Here is a 20,155-nt window from a genome sequence, read left to right as displayed (position 1 = left end):
AAGCCTTTAAGTATCCTGAAAAGGAAGAACCAGAACAATAACATCTTCCAAGCACTTTCCACACCACTCAAACATTATTGCACACCACTCAAAAATTGTTTCTCAGTGTGCACATCAAATGATAGAAGGCTTCTCACATCAGTAATCGTCTGTAATGTGGATCAGTGCGGCTGGACAGACACAATCATGAACACTCAGGAAGTTAGTAAGCAAAAGGCTCTTCCAAAAGGAGAAGGACCTCAAGTGTCCTCACAAATTTGTGTCGGAATGGCTTATGGACTTCAAGGTAATGTACTGGACTGGCCACAGTAAACCCCTGACCTCCATTCAAAAAGACTTGTGAAACGATGTCTAATACAAACACCAGTCACCAGTTCTTTGTGGAAGTATCGGCCAGATGCTGCATCAGCTTTTTGTAAGTAGCTTGTAAAAGGCCACCATAAATGTTTTGACCCGGTGATAACTGTTTAAAGAGAATGCTAATAAATAACTGTTGTCATTATCCAACTTTTCCTTCTTAAAATATAGTAAACCTAACTGACCTACAGATATGGAATATTTACACGCTCCTCCTTTTTCCGCACGCGGTTCCAACAGTGTTGTTTTTTAAGCACCTACACCCATCTGCTTCCACATTCTCACTCATTTTAACTCTGTTTTGCAGGAACTGCTCTATAGTTTGCCACAGTCTTTGCCTACAAATCAAGGGTGGGTCACAACAAATAATGGCATTGACTAAGTGGCTGCTTATCAATCAAGATTTGGTGATTTTAAATGAGAAAGACGACCTGGAGGTGGAAGAGTTGATGGAAGAGGAAAGGTCTTCTGCTTTCAATGGACAGGAAAAATAATGAACACCACACAAGGGTTAACAGAAAGTAAAGCGCTGACAAAAAGAATAGAAGTGGAAGTGTGATATTTGATGTCTCAGAGATATTAGCAGTGTTTTCACCTCCCACGCTTTAAAAAAAACAAGACATACAGATTGTTGATAAATGCGAGTGTGTGTAAACATCTCCTAATGTATAGTCAGCATAACTGGGTGTGAATGATGCTTTCTTTCATTATACTAATGGCTCAGAGAGTCGATGCGGAGAGAGTGAGTGAAAGAGAGAAAGGAAATGATTATTTTCAGCAGGGTTTCAGATACAGGTAGGAAAAGGGCAAACTCTCAGCTGGTGACGTTCGTCAACTGGCGCTGTAAAGGTCACACCATGTCTCTTGACGTGCACCCACACCCAAAGGCGTGTTTGCCCCTGCTGGGTGCCCCCCACCCTCCACCCCTCCTTTCGAATGTTCCACCCCCCACTCCTGCTTTTATTAGCCTCCTGAGAGAGAGGCTGCTGTGGTGTCTAAAAACAGTGTAAACACCTAGGCTTGATTGCTGATGAGGTTGCGATGTTTTGGTAAAAGGCATCATTTGAACAGCTCTGACATGGTTAAGCATGGTCGACCTTCTTCACCATCTGCTACTGGAGTTTCTCTTTTTTTTCAGTGCTGCCTGGATTGGAATCCGTCACTTTCAAATCAATCCAGGCTGAAAGATTATTACTTTGCCTGTATGAGTAATGTATGGCCTATTCTGCTTTAGTTGACATCATTAATACCTGTCGGTTTTGGCGTGGCCTGCTGTTTCTGTATGCTTACATCATGTTCTGCCTGTTCAGCAGAAATACTACCGTGCACATGATGAATCACTGAGATCATGTGACTCCCAGGTAACTGGGACACTGGTTCTTGAAGTTTTGCTGACTTTCTGTGTGTGCTGCCTGAAATGTTACCTGCCAGAATGCCCCAATGTGCTCATGACCAACTACAACTCAGTGAATCACAATAATTGGGAAGTTGAAATACAAATGTAAATGTAGGAAAATGTTTAAATTGTAAGAGCAAAAAATTTAAGAAAAACAGATTGCAGGGAAGTCTGTTTTCAAACCTCTATATCAGGGGTCGGCAACCCTGGGCATGCGTGCCACAGTTGGCACGCGAAGGGGTTATCTGATGGCACAGCCATAGCTGGACTGGCTGTCGGGCATATCGGCATGTTTAAGCTTGATCAGCTGTTGTTAGAATTTATTTAATATTAATTTCTAGTATCAGCGGATGTTTGCTGGAGCCAAGGCCGTAAAGCTGCTAGTCATGATGTCAGTTTGGATTTCTGGGGAGAGGGAAACACAAAGATGAAACCAGGAGATGTCCTTACTGAATTACCAGAGCTGATGGAGAAACAGGTTTACCTTTTAGGTGACATGAATGAGTTGAAGGGAAGTTATGAACTGTTTCTGAGAAATAACACCAGGATCCTTTTCTAAGTAGCTGACAGCTGGCAACTGTGCACGCGTGTGTCTAGCAAACTTTTGCCAGGGAGGCAGGTAGGGCATTAACAGGGAAAGGGGGGCACAAAGAAATACTTTTCTTTCTTATTCTCATTTGAAATGTCTAGCTTTTGTTAAATAATTATCTGAATCTTACAACCAAAGTTTTTATCTGATGTACAGCGTATAGAAATCATACATATACTGTGGCGGACCACTAGAGGGCTCCACTCACACCCACTCGACCCACTGGCTACCCGTCGCGCGATGACGCTCCTCCGGGACCCACCCGCCCAAAGGAAATACGCCGCCCTCAAAGAGCTGCTTCTTCGGCGCTATGCCCTCTCCGATGCTGAACGAGCCGAAAAGCTCCTCAACCTGTCAGGCTTGGGTGGCGGTACCGCGCTCGAGCTCATGGCGAACATGCTATCGTTGCTCGGGCCGGATGACGGTGGATTCCTCTTCGCCCACCTCTTCCTCCGCCAACTACCGGCCGCCGTGAGAGCTGTCCTCGCAAACTCCCCGCTTCTGCCTGCAAAGGATTATCGCTCCCTGGCTGAAGAAGCAGATCGCATTCTCCTGGCTAGCTGCACTTTCGACGTTCACGCCCTGGCTACGGACTCGCCGGCGGCACCTTCCACGCCTCCCCCTGCCTCCCGAGGAGCATCCGCCCCCTTGCTGACGGCAGGGGTTGCTACACGCCGGCACCGCGGAAAGAGCATCTGTTTCTACCATCAGCGTTTTGGCGACAGAGCGCGTCGCTGCCTGCCGCCTTGCGCTTTCACGGCCCAGGGAAACGGACCCGCCAGCGCGCCGTAGCAGCCGCGACCGCTGGCAATACAGAAAGGCTGCTCTTCATAGAGGACTCGCGCTCCAGGAGACGTTTTCTCGTGGACTCCGGCTCCCAGAAGAGCCTCCTTCCCCCTACCGCTGCCGACGGACTAGCAGCAAACTTTGGGCCGCAGCTTATCGCAGCTAATGGCTCTCCCATCAAAACATTTGGGGAAGGGTTGGTGACTGTTTGTTTTCATGGCCGGGATTTCCAGTGGAACTTTGTTGTTGCCGCTAGCTCTGTACCTATTTTAGGTGCTGATTTTCTGTGTGCTCATGGACTGCTTGTCGATGTTGCTAACAGACGTTTAATTGATGCTCTCTCGTTTTCTTCGCTACCCTGTTTTACTCGGGCCGCCGAGCCCCTGATTCGGGCTAATGTAGTGACCTCCGGGGATGCTTTTCAGCGTTTGCTTTTAGAGTTTCCATCACTGTCTGTCCCTAATTTCTCTAGCACGGTAACGAAGCATGGGGTTGAGCATTATATTCCCACGGTCGGGCCCCCGGTGTTCGCGCGCGCGCGCCGCCTCGACCCCGCGAAACTGTCCGTCGCTCGGGAAGAGTTTGCAGCCATGGAGCGGCTTGGCATTGTACAGCGTTCGAACAGTGCATGGGCCTCTCCACTTCTCATGGTGCCCAAATCGGACGGTCGTTGGCGGCCATGCGGAGATTTCCGCCGTTTAAATAATGCCACGGAGAATGACCGTTACCCCATCCCTCACATTCAGGATTTTTCTGCCAATCTCGCCGGAACGTCGATTTTTTCTAAAATTGACTTGCTACCCCCGCACCAAGTTCCCGTGCGCGCCGAAGACGTTCCTAAAACCGCTGTCATTACCCCCTTCGGCTTGTTCGAGTTTTTGCGCATGCCGTTTGGTCTGAAAGGTGCCGCCCAGACAGCGGCTGATGGACTCCGTTTTGCGTGGGCTGCCGTTCGTTTTTGTTTATCTGGACGATATATTGGTGGCCAGCTGCTCAGCGAGCCAGCACGAGTCCCATCTGCGCCAGGTTTTCCAACGTTTGACAGCGCACGGCCTGATTATCAACCCTTCCAAGTGCCAGTTTGGGTTGCCTGTTCTGGATTTCCTCGGGCACCGCATTTCCGCTGAAGGTGTGGTTCCGTTGCCCGACAGAGTCCAGGCTGTTTCGGCTTTTCCGCGTCCCACGTCGGTTAAAGCGTTGCAGGAGTTCTTGGGGATGATAAATTTTTACAACCGCTTTCTCCCCAGAGCTGCCCACCTGCTACAGCCACTCTATGCTGCCTTAAAAGGTAAAACAGCCAAAGATCCGGTTGACTGGCTGCCGGAACGCATCCATGCATTTTCCGCAGCCAAGTCTGCGCTGGCTGACGCCGCCCTGCTGGCCCACCCGTTTCCGTCGGTGGAGATCGCGTTGACCACCAATGCGTCCGACGTGGCAGTGGGTGGGGTGTTGGAAGAGCGGGTTTCAGGTCTCTGGCAACCGCTTGCCTTTTTCAGTCGTACGCTCCGGGATGCTGAACGCAAGTACAGTGTTTTTGACAGGGAGTTGCTGGCCCTGCACCTCGCGACACGACATTTTCGTTTTTTCCTCGAGGGTCGCAACTTTACTGCGTACGTTGACCACAAACCTTTGACGTTTGCGATGTCCAAGGTCTCTGACCCATGGAGCGTACGCCAGCAGCGCCAGTTGGCGGCCATTTCAGAATTTACCACAGACATTCAGCATGTGGCTGGTAAGTCCAACCACGTCGCTGACTGTCTCTCACGTGTGCTGGTTTCTCCGGTGTATGTCGGCGTCGACTACGCTGCCATGGCCGCCAAGCAACGTGTTGACCCGGACGTCCTTGCCCTTCAGTCAGCAAAAACGGGCCTCGTGCTGGAGGACACCCTGGTGTGGAACGGCGGTCCGCACCTTCTTTGCGACGTTTCCACCGGCCGCCCCCGCCCGGTGGTTCCCCTTTCGTGGCGTCGTCGTGTTTTTGACTCGGTGCATGCCCTCTCTCATCCCGGCGTCCGGGCCTCAGTCAAGCTGGTCAGTGCCAGGTTCGTTTGGCCGGGCCTTTGCAAGATGGTGAAAGAATGGGCGGCGGTTTGTATCCCATGCCAACGCTCGAAAATCCACCGGCACACACAGGCACCCCTCGAACCTTTCCGTGTCCCGGGTAGGCGTTTCGATCACGTTCATGTGGACCTGGTTGGTCCCTTACCGCAGTCACAGGGTTTCACGCACCTTTTGACTGTGGTGGACCGCACGACCAGGTGGCCGGAGGCGGTACCCCTGGCGTCCACGACAGCGGTGACGGTGGCCAGGGCATTTTTGTCAACGTGGGTTTCACGTTTCGGTCCCCCGGCTGACATTACCTCGGACAGGGGCCCCCAGTTTGTTTCTGAGCTTTGGTCTGCTATGGCTGACGGCCAGGGGGTCAAGGTCCACCGCACCACAGCATACCACCCGCAAGCTAATGGGATGTGCGAACGGTTTCACCGGTCACTTAAGGCCGCGCTCCGGGCTTCCTTAACAGGTGGCGACTGGGTCGACCGTCTTCCGTGGGTTTTGCTGGGATTGCGTAGCGCGGTTAAAGAAGACCTCGGGGTTTCCCCGGCTGAACTGGTCCTCGGCCAGCCTCTCCGGGTCCCCAGGGAATTCTTACCTGAGAGCCCTCCCCCATGTTTCGATACCTCTTTGTTGCCTTTTCGCCCCCCAAGAGACTCATTTCCTGTTCCTGGTCCTGTGCACCACTGCCTGCCTGACACTTTTGTTCCGAGTTCGTTGGACTCTGCTCGTTTCGTTTTCGTCAGGCACGATGCTCATAGGACTCCGCTGCGTCCACCATATGACGGGCCATACAGGGTTCTTAAACCAGGCAACAAACATTTCATTTTGGACTTTGGCGGTCGGCAGGAGGTTGTCTCTGTTGACAGACTTAAGCCTGCACATGTTATGCAGGAGGATCAGGTGGTCCCGGCCCAGGCCCCTCGCCGCGGCCGCCCACCTGCCACCGGGCTGATGGATTCAGTTTTTTCCCCCAGGAGCGACCCAAAATCAACGGAGTCCGAGTCGTCTGCAGCTTTTTCTGACCGCCAGTGCCAGCCTCGCTCCCGGGCTGGTTTGCCCTATGTCAGTTCCCCACCCCCCCGGTTCAGCCGTTCCGGCCGTTTACTTAAGCGCCGGGTCCTGAACTAGTTCTGCTGGGTGTTCGGGGGGGGGGGGGGGGGGGGATGTGTGGCGGACCACTAGAGGGCTCCACTCACACCCACTGTTGAGGAAGTGTGTTCCTGTGTTTTGTGGCGCGATATGTTCAGTTGATGTTGGAGACGAATAAAGAAGGAGTGAGAACTGAGAGCTCTGTGTCGTTGATGCTTACCTCCACAATACCAACAAAACTGTACATCACTGTCACAACAGGGTTTGTTTTCATTCAAAGGCTTTATGACTTTTCCTATAATACCTGGTGGGCCAGTCTCTAGTCAAAATGCCTGGGCCGATTTTTTTGTCCCAGTCCAGCCCTGGGCACGTCACGCAGTGAATTAATCTGAGAAGGTGCATTAAAAATTAAATGGCCCGGGCCAACGGTGCACATCGCAAATTAGCTCGCATAAACACGTTAGTTGTGCCGCTTCTTAATGATGGTATCTTAGCTAACAACCCCAACTACCAGATTCAACTTCTAATTGGCTAAAAATCACTTAGCCTACCAGTGAGAGGGACGTTGCTAGCTGGCAGTTTTTTCAAGCGATGTTGAAATTTCCACATTCCAACACTTCAAATGCTTCAGGAGCTGTCCGCTCAGCGCAGCAACGGTTAATATAGAGCGTTATTAAATATATGCTAATGCAATTATATGGCACATTGACTTCTGAGGAAATTTTAGATAGCACTCATCATCAAAAAGGTTGCCTACCACTGCTATATACGTTAACGGAATTCTATTACAATTTTTAAGATTCTGGGGAGAAAGATAGATGGAATCTGCTGAAAATGCCAAATTCCCAAATAAAAGAAAAACAAATAGTGTCAGTTATAAGTTTTAAGTTTTATTGTTATATTTTCATCATCTTTTTCTCGTGATCTCTCTCTACTCTCTCTCCACTTCATCTTCTTCCTCCTCACCTGAAGCACCATGGCTAGAAATTAAGCTATGCTTTTAACTTGACAAGACATAAATAAAGTACATGTACTCCGGTGATGGCAGCTGTGATAGGATTTAGGATAGGACACCCTGTACTGTAGACGCTGATGGTGGTGAAGATGAGGTTAGAATAGAGCTCTGGCTGAGGTGTCTGAGGTGGAGATGCACAAAAGAGAGTCTGAAAGGGAGAATGACGAGGAGCACAGAAGGCGGGTGAGAAGATGATTGGACTAGAGTAATGATGTCAGTATTGAGATTGACAAGTGTGGGAAAAAGGTAGAAATGTAAACAGAAAAGCAGCCAAACACCCAGGAAAGCAGGCAGATATGATTACAGATCTTCCTCATTGAACTTGAGTACTTGAGAACTGAGTACAATAACCTCACTTTTATCTGATTTTAGAAGGAAGAAATTCGAGGTCATCCAGGTCTTTATGTCTTCAAGACATTCCTGCAGTTTAACTCATTGGTGTGTGTTACCTGACTTCATGGATAGATAAATTTGGGTGTCATCTGCATAGCAGTGTAACAATCGTGGGTCTTTTGACCCAGCGTTTTGAGTTTTAGTTTATTTTGATGTGTATGGTTTATGTTTAAGTTCATGTGTTTATTAGTTTCTCCTTGTGTTTCATTATGTTTCCTATTTTATTTTGAAGAGGTTCTGTGTTCTATGTGTTTAGCTTTACGTTTTCCCTGTGGTGTCCTTATGTTCATGTGTGTCAGCTGTTTCCCCATGTGTTCCCACTTCCCTCATTATCCTCCTGTGTGTATTTAGTCTGTGTGCTTTCAGTCATTCCTTGTCGGATCGTCCGCGGTTTTTCCATGCCATGCCATGCTTTTAGGTTTCCATATTACATTGCCATGTTTAGAGTTTTTCTTGTTTGTCTTTCTATTCACCAGGGTTTTTCATGGTTCATGTTTCCTTTCTAGTTTACCCAGTTTAGGTTATTGTTTAGTTTTGCATTGTGTTTGTCATTTTATTTTTCGTCATTTCGTCTGCCTTAATAAACAGCTCATCTTCAGTTAAAGTTGAGTTTTAGTATGTCCACACCTGGGTCCACTCTTCGCACTTCACACAGTTTGCTCCGGCAGACTGTGACAAGCAGTGAAAATGTATGCTATGCCTTGTGATGATACCACCTAAGGGAAGCATGTATAATGTAAACAGAATTGGTCCTAGCACTGAATCCTGTGGAACTCCATAATTAACCTTAGCGTGTGAAGAGGACTCTCCATTTACATGAACAAATTGGAGTCTATTAGATAGATATGATACAAACCACTGCTGCACACTAATTCCCCTGGCATGTTCTAGTCTCTATAATAAAATATTGTGGTCAATATCAAATGCTACACCAAGGCCTAGCAGAACGAGCTCAGAGATAAGTCCACTGCCAGAGGCCATAAGAAGATTTACAACCTTCACTAAAGCTGTGCTGAGTTCTGAAACATGACTGAAACTCTTCAAATAATGCATTCCTCTGCAGATGATCAGTTTGCTGTTTTACAAATACTCTTCCAATGTTAGAAAGAATGTTAGAAATAAAAGGAACATTACAGATTGACCTAGAATTAGCTAAGACCGCTGGGTCAAGTGAGAGCTTGAAGGCTCTGGTATTTCGGTTTTCTGGGGCTGAAGGTGCATCAGTCTTAACAACTGTCCTCCCTGCTAGACAAAACCTCAGCTACCACAGGTGAACAAAGTCTGTAGGCTCATCCTCCCGAGACCATGAATACCTACAGTAGTAGCAGATGTTACAAACCATTCACTCATTTCCTCGCTTTTTCCAGATGCGCTTGCATTTAAATCTGGCTCCCCATCTCTACCAATACACTCTTAAGTCTTAAAACGTCTGCCCCCCCCCCCCCCCCTCCTTCTTTCACATAATGGTATGCTCCCTGTCTGTCTTTGCATGTGATTGGCGTGCTCATCAAAATAAAAGTCCCACCCTGGCCAGATGTGGGCTGCAGGCCGTACGTTTGACACCCCCGTTCTAGACACTGAGCATCACCAACAGATCCTAAAACTAAAGTAATCTGCAGTTTAAACTGAAAGTGAATGCACCTGAAAAGTGGGTAATATTCTGCATAATAAAAAAAAATTCTCGTCCTGACGGCTGCATTAATAAAATACAGCGTCTGCAAATTGCTGTTCATTTTTAAAAAGTACTGCTGATTTTCTTCCCACCTGCCTGACTGTCTGCCTTCTGAATATTATAAATGCTAAAATAAATGAGCACCAGCAGTATTAATGTCACTGCAATATGGATGAGTCAGAAAAATGCCCACTATAATATTTTAAGTGATGTCAATAATCTCTTTTGGTTTCAGCACAAACATTACAAAATGCAATGAATGAAATGTTGAAATAAATATGGGAGCAAACCACACCCCCTTGCTGGCAGCAGTAAGTAAAAGTATTTTGTTTGTTTAATGGATAATTCCTGTTATTTTCCCCCATGTAGTTCACATCTGCATATCAGACTGAACAGCAGCCACTGACAATGATCCATTATTACGCAGAATAAAACAAGAGCAGGCTGTAAAAATAAGCATAATATCAGCAGTGTTTGTGAAGATTGCATGGCTTTATGTAAAAATTGTGCCATTATTTCCCTGGCCTTCTTCAAAAACAAAAGGATAAATATGTCCATTTTCCCAACTTTTGTCCCATTTCATGCTGTTCTCTTGCTTTTCATTTCATGCTCTGCTTCAGACTATTTATAGATGAAATGGAGAAGGGAGGCAGGAGGCCATTACTGACGGGAACTAACCTGTGTGTGTGTGTATGAGTGCCCTATAATACTTTCAGATGTAGACTTTGTGCATTGTGCATTGTTGTGTTCACTTTCCTGTGAAAATCTCATTTTACATGATTGCAGTAAAATATAACGGATATTTGAATGTCAAAGAGACATTTTGGGCAAAGTTCTACTTTATCTGTCTACCCTGAATCAGAAGCAAATGGATATCAACTTTAGCTTAGTGCACATGGCACTGTGCAAAACATTTGGTGAGAATATTTGGTGATCATTTGGTGGGCATGCCCATCTTTTATATACAGTCTAAAATAGCAAAACTTGTTAACTTAGCAACTTTATTGCTTAATCCCATTAATTTCAATCACTAAACGGCCGAGCCCCTTCTTACCTGTCTGAGCTCCTATTTATTTATGCTACAGAAAGAACCGCGAGGTCCAGGTTAAAACTATCCTTAACTATTCCACGAGGGCAACAGAGCCGTCTCTGTGGCAGGTCCCAGACTCCGGAATAGTTATCCCCTTAATATTACATCTGCACAAACGTTTAAACATTTTCAATACATTTTTATGGCCTGGTGACCTAAACACTTTGGTTTTAATAGCCATAGGTGTTGTTGTTTTAGTTTAGATTTATTTTTCTATATTTTACTACATCATTGTTGTGCATTTTATTGATTTTAGTGGCATTTTACATTGTTAAGCACTTTGTGCAGCATGGACTGTTGGAAATGTGATATATAAATAAACTTGACCTTGACCAATCCATTAAGTGCTGGTTAGCAACAATTTATTACAGAATATTTTTGGAACACTTTTGGGAAAACATTCATGCCATTCATTATCATGAAAGACATGAATAACACACTAGTTTCCTTGAGTCATTTCTTATGTTTGTTGCTTTGAAACTATGAGTTTACACTGTCCAGCATCAACTAACAGCACCAGCTCTCACCCTGACAATGAGGTGATTTAAACTTAGGTATGCAGAGGCAGTTCACTTAGACAATTTGCTGAATTTCTGCAGAGGAGCCACTCTTGCTGCAGGCACACCTCTCTTTTCAGGCAGGTAATTGGCAGAGATGAACAGCAGTTGAACAGAACTCAGGACAGCAGAAAAGATTATGTTCTCACTTAATCTCTAGCAGTGATAATTTTACATGTGAATATAGTGGAACTGCGCTCGCTGAGGCATTAACCACAGTGAGTGGTATCATCATAATAAATGGTCTCAGCACCCTCATTAAAAACAGTGTTTTCAGCAAACAGGAAAATTACTGAGAGCTAAATATCTCTTCCTGTATAAAGTCACATTAGCATCACTGCTTAAGCTAACATTTTTGTTGGCTGGTGACAGAAACCCAAACATTTAAAATATAGCAGTTACAGTAAAGTCATGGTTGTCTGAAGCTCTTGCCCATATCTTGCTTTCACATGGTGTTCATCTTCTGATTTGAAGAAGTTAATGTTGATGTTAATGTTGAAAAATCAGGCCAAGTCTTGTCAATGTTATATAAGCCAACCACTCTGACCCTCCAGCTCCTGGGCCCTGAGGGTAATTCCTGCTCCACCTCCATAGTTATCATGTCAGCCTGGCAAAAGCAGATGTAATCAGACTGTCAGATCTAATAAAAACTCTGAACTAGACACCAAGACCTGTGCTGTAAATGTAATATTAAGATAACTCTATATTTCTTCTATATTTACCCAGATATCAGTGGCACACTATGACTTTTTCCCCCTCTCAAATGAAATCTTGGTAATAGCGGTGGGTGGGGAGTATTTTTTTTTCCTTCCTAACGGTATAAAAACCACCACACTTACTTGCTATTACACTTACAAATATTGAGCTTATGCATAATTTAACCTCCCGCCCACATCCAAAATGCTGCAATCGACTTAATTATTTATTTTAACGGCACTTCAATAATTTATGCCCGTGCGTATGAGAGCCATCAGAACAGACTGCTGCTCACTTAATTAGTGGGGCTGCCAGCTCGCTGAAGTTCTCTGGTATTAAACAGAGTATTAGCTGGGATTAGACCACACACACACACACACACGCACACACACACACACTATTTATTGCTTTCTAATGAGGAAAGCGTTAGCCGAGCTAGCATGTTGACTTTCCCCTGCGATTATTTAAAGCGAGAGCACATGCGAGGCTCGTCACGGAGCTTCCCAGATATCAGGATGGGATTGAATGGGATGACCAACGCACACACTCAGATCAATACTGGATTAAGCTGTTATGTCCACTTAGAGCTGATATAATAGGAATAATGGATTCCAGTGGGAGGGCTCTCTGATTTGCTCTGAATCGAGGTTGATTTATGGCCGCCGCTACTTTAAACAAGCCGCTTAAAAAATGAGACTTTTCATAATAAATACTTTCCAGAGTGCTGCAGATCAATTGTGCCCGGAGAATGATGAAGACAGATGGTTTTTCTGTATATGGCTGACTCAACGCTGCAGACTTATGTACTTTACCGTCCCTGCTGCCTGGAAAAGAGGCCTTATACAGGAGAAGATGGATTAAGTGGCTTTTTATTTTGAGCGTTACTTAGAGACAAAAAAGAAAGAGAGAAAGAGAAAAGGGCTCTTGCACTGGTTTGACTTTTGTTGTCTGGCAGGTCTGATGCAGTTTCTGATTTATGTAACCTCAGGAGAAAAAGAAGCAAAGAAAAGAAATGAAATGTTCAGCCGACTATTCATCCAGCGCTTCAATTAGAATAAAAAGGTCCTAGTTTTCAAAAATAGTAAACTGAAAAGGAGTAAGATGCAGCATTTGGGAGCAGGAAACACACAATGAGTTGCTCATTTAAACTCAAAATACATTCACACAAAATAAAGCCTTATTGACCGAGATGAATGTAAGATTCTGTATTGCAACATGTGTAAAACTAACATATTACTGAAAATCATGACTTTTTCAGCTCATCAATGCGTGTCTGCAGTCTTCTAAGCACTTCTATGACCCTGCTGAGCCCAACACACACTATCATCTTTGATAAGATATCCTTTCACTAAATATTTATGACTGTATCTTGCATATAACCCTGCACAGTCTGCACGGGCTTATAAGGTACATGTGAAGGTCAGAGTGCTGCGTTCAGACAGAATCAAAACCAAAATATCCTCTACAATCAAATCATTGCTTGCAATAAGATTCAAGAAGCACTGGATAAAGCATGTGCAGATTTTTGTAGTATTGGAGAATGAAATGGAAATTCTGCTAAATCTTCTAAAAACCATTGCAGCACCTTATTATTTGTGACTTTTGAGGAAAGGGTCATAACGCTTTGTACAGAAGAGAACAAAAAAATGACAAGATTAAGCTAAATCTATTGTAATAAGAAAAACTGAATTATGGCCAAGTGACAAGCAACAGCAGACGGTGAACACAGGAGTAAACACCTCACACATTTTGCATGTTAAAACTTTGTGAACATCATCTTACGTGTCAAATGTCATGCATTAAACTAAATCCAAAATGCAGTTAGAAGAAAGTTTGAAAATGCGAATTTCACACAGTGGGGTGTGAGAAAAGTGAGGTCTGTGTTTTATATTATTGATGTCATCATTTACAGAGGCTCCTTCTAGGTTAAAGCCGTTGTCGTTGTGTGAAACGTTCCCTATGTTCTACTTACTCCTCTAAGCTTCGCTGCATTTATGAAATCTGTGGAAATAACTACTTCCAGGCTGTGAGAGCTTACCAAAAACAATTTCCAAATGAAATCCACCACATAATGTACCACAAATAGGAGATGTAGATTCTTGCCATTTTTTGCAGATTGTTTGAGCAGAAAATAAGCCCACTGTTCCAGACACTTAGAATAACTACACTACAAAGTTCTACATTTCTGCAGACTGAGTTAGCAGTGCTCAGCTGGATGAACGGAAATATATATCTGCATACATCTATGAAGCTGCATCATTTGAATTCATGCCAGTGTTTCTATTCATGAAGAGCTCAAAGAGGAACAACCTTTTTTGTCCCTCGGTCCCTCTCCATTACAGGGACCTGATCACCCCTCACCCTGTCATCGTCACCTTGTGTATAATCCTGTAATGAATAACCAAAAAAAGAAAAAAGATTACAACAGCCTTCCATGGAAGCTCACTATTTATCTGAGCGGACGCTGTCGTGAGCGCACCGATGCGGCAGATTTAATTTATGGAGCGTTATTAGACATTATCGGGCTGGAGATCCCACTGCCGAATAGGAAATAACAACTGTCCCTTTTCTCTTTGCAGAGCCACAAGGAACCAGGCAGCGGCATCTTCCCTGATAAGATTGCTCCTCACTTCTTATTTTTCCTTACCAACACCATATTGTCATTTAAGGGCATTGTATTTTCCTAATTTATTTCCTTTGTCACCGCCGGGGTAGATGACAAGTTCGGGTCTGGAGGATTTGGATGTCACAGCACACCGGGGCTTTTCAAATTGAGGAAGACATCGCTCTCCCGGAGCACATTTATCTCGGAATGTTGAATGAACCTTCACAAGTGCTGCTTTTTTTGCTTTTTCTGCAACAGAAAATTCATGGTAACAAAAGATTCCTGCTTCCAAAATGAGATGGTGAGCCGCAGAGACAGAATTATATTGATAACTCGGAGAATAAAGCAATTTCTTTTTTATCATAGTTTCATATTGCGCCCTGTGCAATGGCCTGTGAGGTAAATTTACTCTCGGAGCACTTCTCTGCAATATATAGTCCTCCTCTTCTCGTCTCCCCTCTCTCTCCAGCTGCCATATTTGCTCTCTAAAACTAGTCCTAATGTATCAATTGTTCTGATCTGGCTCTGCTGGAGTGTGAACAAACAAATTGGATTGTGCCCCCGTCCCCCAAATAGCTTTCCCCTTATCCACCCCCGCCTGGCCTACGGAGGCTGTTCACTACATATTTTCATGGAACATCTCAATCCAGGCAATTTCTCTAACACACATACACACACAGCGAGACCTTTAAAACCATTTCCCAAGGTCAGAACAAATGGCCAGACTGTAGTGGCATATAATGATAAAAGCACTCAGAGCGGCTGCTGCTAAAGTGCCTTTCCAAAAAGACAAAATGGCCTCTCCATCCCTGCTGTGTGTCACTCCTTCAGTCTGTGGGGAGGCGGTGGTGGTGGGAGCGATGCCGCAGACGAGCTGAGATGTTTCATAACCCTGCCTGGCTTTTATCTGGATACAATAAACTGCTGTCTTAAAGGATAAAAGCAGGCTGGCGGTGCAGTTCGGATTTTTTTCTCTCTCTTCACGAGGAGTCTGAAACCAGGGGAGCATCCGTTCTCTGCTCTCACGGACAAACTACGATATATAAGCCGTTCAGGATCATGTATGATGTGAATCGGTGTCACACAGATCCTCACACAGACAAACATTTGCTCTAAAAGCCGACGGACGAGCACAGCAGCTCTGAGCGGAATGACTGATGCCTGACCTGCAGTGGCACTGCTGTTTTGTTGTCTGCATCTCATTTCTGAGTTGTTTTGTAACCCTTCGAACAGACAGAAATGACTCTGTAGATCAGTCATTGACTGTGACTTCTTTTTTTTTCTTCCCCAGACCCCTGAATTGCTTCAAATGTGCGAGAAGATTGCAACAATTATGTGGCACAATGAAGTGAAATGAAATGGCAATGAAGTCTGATCACACCACTTCTTGTTTTCGTTGGCATATTGATGTTTTGCAGCATGAGCAAGGCTACTTACAAACACCTCCAGTTTCCACGTGAACTGCATGAGTATGGTTGTCACTAAAAAAGCAATTTTTTCAGCAGATAACTTCGGTGTTTCCTCATATCTGGTGCCATTTCCGAAAAATCATCATTTCATCTCAAAAGGTATGCTCTAACAATTTCATCCAAATTCCCGACACAGGTCAAATGTTCCCCGATTACTGGACATTCTCACCTTTTAATGAGTGTTCGTTCTGTACAGTCATGTTTACATTTTCTAAGAGCTAAAATGTCTCTACATGACTATTAAAGTCACTTGAAAAAGTGTTATCTGAAGGCTTGACCTATTTTAAGCTAGGATTTTTTTTTACACGTATCAAGATGAGCATATCAATGTCCGTTATTAAATACATGCTTACCAGTAACAGTAATGCCTAAAAAAACAGCAAGTAAAATTTTCTTTGATATAAATGGTGTGACAAATAGAGTAGACAGAACTGCTTGGCCATGAAAACTCAAGCCACTAAGATTACTGATTCAGCAGAGTGTTGGTGGATAAGTTGCTGTGGGTTCAAAAAACCTCCACTTTGTAATAATACCACTTATAGTAAGACATTTCACAAACTGTTTTTAACTGGCTGTAATTGTGCCATTCATTCAACATTTGAATTCAGTGAGCTCTTTAAACAACTCATGGCTAAGTGCTGGATTTTAAACACCTGTGCCAACGGGACTGAAAACACAGAAATTCAGAGATTAAGAGGTGTAGACCAATGAATGCGCTGAACCGTAAGAACAGTCAGAAAAGTTCCAGCTAGCCCAGGAATGCTTCTCATTAACTCGGGGTTTTTTCACCATTTTACCCTAGTCGGAATCAGTTGATAGCCAGATGTTTCTGGGTAAGAAAAATACAGTGGCCCGTAGAGACAAAGCACATATAAACTCCAAAACATGTACAAACTCCAAAGCACATACAAACTCCAAAACACGTACAAACTGCAAAGCACGTACAAATTCCAAAGCACGTGCAAGCTCCGAAGCACGTGCAAACTCCAAAACACAACGGAAGTGCTCCAGGCTAGAGGCAGTGTTGAGCTTGATTTGCAAAATAAACGGCAAGTTTGTTGCAAACACATGGAGTTGGATACCGGCGGAAAACAACTGCAAGGATAGAACAACAACACTCATATATATTCAAATAATTAAAAAAAAAAAAATGTTCATTTACCTGTTACTGCCACACACCAAATCTGGTCGTTGGTACTTCCTGGTAGTGATGGGTCGTTCACGAACGAAATGGCTCTTAGAGCCGGGTCTTTGACGGGAACGACGTGAGCCGTCACGTGGGTTTTTTTCTTTCTCTCAGCCTCTCTCACTCTCTCGCACTTTTTTTCTGCTTCACTCATCAGCATGCGAGCCTTGTGCTTTACGCTGGGCAGAGGGGGGAGGGGCGGTAGTTACACTCAGTAGCACAGGAACAGAGCCAGAGGGAGAGAGAGAAAGAGAGCCAGGGACAACAACGTCACATTAGAAAGGTATAGTAATCATCCACCACTATTTTCAGTTGCAGATGATAAAGGATTCAGAAAGTTTATTCAAGCAGGTCCATATGACAGAGAATATGCATCTTCTTTTTGTTTTCATATTTTAATTTATATTTAATTGTGTTGTGGTTTGCAGTGTTTTGTGTTGTTTCACTTTAAATTTGTAAAAGGAAAAACCTGAAAATTTAAATAGTTAAAACTTGAAATGTGAATAGTTGATTTTTGTATTATATGATTTATTTATTACATTTTATGTGGAGTGAATAAATAAAAGTATATTTACGGTGGCCCCTCGAGACAAAGCACATACAAACTTCAAATCACGTACGATCTCTGAAGCACGTACAAACCCTGAAGCACGTACAAACTCCAAAACACGTAAAAACACGTACAAACTCCAAAACACGTAAAAACTCCAAAACACGTAAAAACACGTACAAACTCCGAAGCACGTAAAAACTCAGAAGCACATAAAAACTCAAAACACGTAGAAAAGACAACAGAAGTGCTCCAGGATGCTAGGGCGCAGTGTTGAGCTTTTGTTACCTAGTGGCTACACAAGCCAGCAAGTACCTGGATTTGGTGTGTGGTAATAACAGGTAAATGAACATTTTTTTTCAATTATTTGAATATATATGAGTGCCTGTGTATAAATACACAAACAATACACACATGCTTTCATTTGTGTAATTTAAGTGATCTAGTAGCTCTGCTTTGGAAGTTCAGTTCATGCTAGAAATGTGTTTTGGAGTTTGTACGTGTTTTGTCTCTAGGGGCCACCGCATATATCTATATATAAACATATATAAATAAAACCACTTTTTTTTACGTTAGTAATTCCTTTTGTGCATAATTTTATATTATTGTTAATAATAAATTAATTAAAGCAACAAAACAACCTGAAGAGCCGGTTCGGAGCCGAAAGAGCCGGAAATCCCATCACTACTTCCTGGCTTGTGTAGCCACTAGGTAACAAAAGCTCAACACTGCCCCTAGTGTCCGAGAGCACTTCCGTTGTGTTTTGGAGTTTGCATGTGTTTTGGAATTTGTACGTGCTTTGTGTCTAGGGGCCACCGTAGAAAAAGGATCAAAGGTAAATACATAAAGAAGATTCTGGTCTATTGGAGAACATGGAGAATTTTGTGCTCATTAGCAACTAGTGAAATGAATGAAAAGTCTCTTTCAATCTGACATTATTAGCCATTTACGGGTCCAAACTCTGCTTCAAGTCCCAAAGTTGAATGAACACTGCGGCATCACCGAGAGTTACAAACTGTCTAAATTCTTTCATCTTTAATAAAATTGATCAGTGTGGAGCGTTGCTGCTCTACCAGAGGTGTAACAATTAAGTTTAACATCCAGGTATCCATGAAAACAGAATTTATGACGTTTAATAAAGTTAGACGTTAGCAGGGAGTTAGCTCGCTAGTTTCCATCTAGAGATGATATACCATGTTCAGACTGAGGGATTTCTGAAAAATTTTTAACCTTCAGCTCTGCTATCAAATGCCCCTAATGCAGTTAGGGACAAATGATGTAGTCACATCATAAGGTTTTAAAAACTGAGCTTTAAAATTAATAGTGGTAATAAAAACCAAGAGAGGCCGACAGTGATCACTGACTTTTTTTAGAGGCTTGTTCAGATTAAATAGAACAAGATACAAAGCATTAAAACATGTTAAAAACACAACAGCCTTAATAAACGCAGAGTAGTTTGGACCCAGAAGCAGGATTCATCACGTCATCACTTAAAGACCGGAAAGAATCTTGCTACATCCCAGAATGCAAAGCACACCCCTAATAGTTGTTCAAATCATGGTCAGATAACAGTCACACCATAAACAAACCTGCTTAAAGAGGGTTCTTTGATTGTTCAGTCTTCTCTCTATTATTGTACAATCTTCACCTTAAAATATAAAGCGTCTTGAGGTGACTGTTAGCAAAACATACTACAATATTTAACTGAAAAATGTGTTATAAATATATCTTACTAGTGTGAGAAAGCAATGATCAAACCATTCTTTTGCACAATATTGTTTTCCTTCTTTCAGCTGCTACTGAAGCAATGTATTGTTATCACCATAACTTTGTTTCTTCCAGTCTGGAAGGCTCAAAAATTTGACTCATTTCCATAAAGGGCTTCTGGTCATATGTACCTTCATGTTAAGACAGGAGTTCCACATTCTCATCAAGTTCTTTTGTCCAAAAGTTTACCTTCAAACTTTTGGACAAAGTGAGAACTTCATTTATGAAAAATAATTTACGCAATGCTTTTTATTGAATACCGTCATCACGTTTACTCGTCACATTAGCGAGGTGTATATTACAGATTTTATGGGCACATCGCAAAGAAAGATACCTGCTAGTTAGTACAAAAATCCCCCCAAAATTGCTAACATTTTACTCACCTTTTATACTCTAAATTGTATAAAAGGTGCTTGAGAAGATACAAAGATTACACACTTGAGAGGTCCCCTTTACTGACTTGACTTAGCTAAGTAAACTTAGCAACCAGCTAGCGTCTAGCTTTCGAAAACTAGTGATTCCTGATAATCGACCTGGAATTGTCAAAAGGTAGCATTTCACATATCAATTTAGTGTCAAAAGCTGTGTGTGAACTCGATTCGGGTTATTGCAGTTACAGTCACACTACCTGGAGCGTGAGGCAGCCTTCAGGCTCTGCTGGTGGCCACTGAACCAGATGAAGTCAGGACGATGTTGACAAGTGAACACATCTGAGTTCATCATCTCCGTTTGCTCAGGCGGAGGCAGCAGAGGACCATTACCTGCCACAACACATCCATCACACTATGACCTGGCCAAACGGTAAGCACCAAATAATGACTTCCATTGATTCATTCACTGACTCCTGCTCCCCCCCTGCACACTCACACTCCTCTCCTCCATT

General features: G+C 43.7%; 1 long non-coding RNA gene across 2 annotated transcripts in view; it reads left to right on the top strand.

Moving 5' to 3' along the window:
- The first annotated feature begins 7,630 nt into the window (after positions 1–7,630).
- The window catches only part of LOC146523859 (uncharacterized), a 39,493-nt gene continuing 26,968 nt past the window's right edge, over positions 7,631–20,155 (top strand). For both annotated transcript variants that reach the window (XR_014877240.1, XR_014877245.1), the window contains exons 1-2: positions 7,631–15,868; positions 19,886–20,073. This is a non-coding gene — a long non-coding RNA (uncharacterized LOC146523859). The remainder of the gene's footprint in view (positions 15,869–19,885; positions 20,074–20,155) is intronic.

The sequence above is a fragment of the Neolamprologus multifasciatus genome, chromosome 2, assembly GCF_963576455.1.
Source record: "Neolamprologus multifasciatus chromosome 2, fNeoMul1.2, whole genome shotgun sequence".
In the NCBI taxonomy this organism is placed as follows: domain Eukaryota; kingdom Metazoa; phylum Chordata; class Actinopteri; order Cichliformes; family Cichlidae; genus Neolamprologus; species Neolamprologus multifasciatus.
The sequence above is the reverse complement of the archived record's forward strand: the minus strand, read 5'-3'. Positions and strand labels throughout refer to the sequence as shown.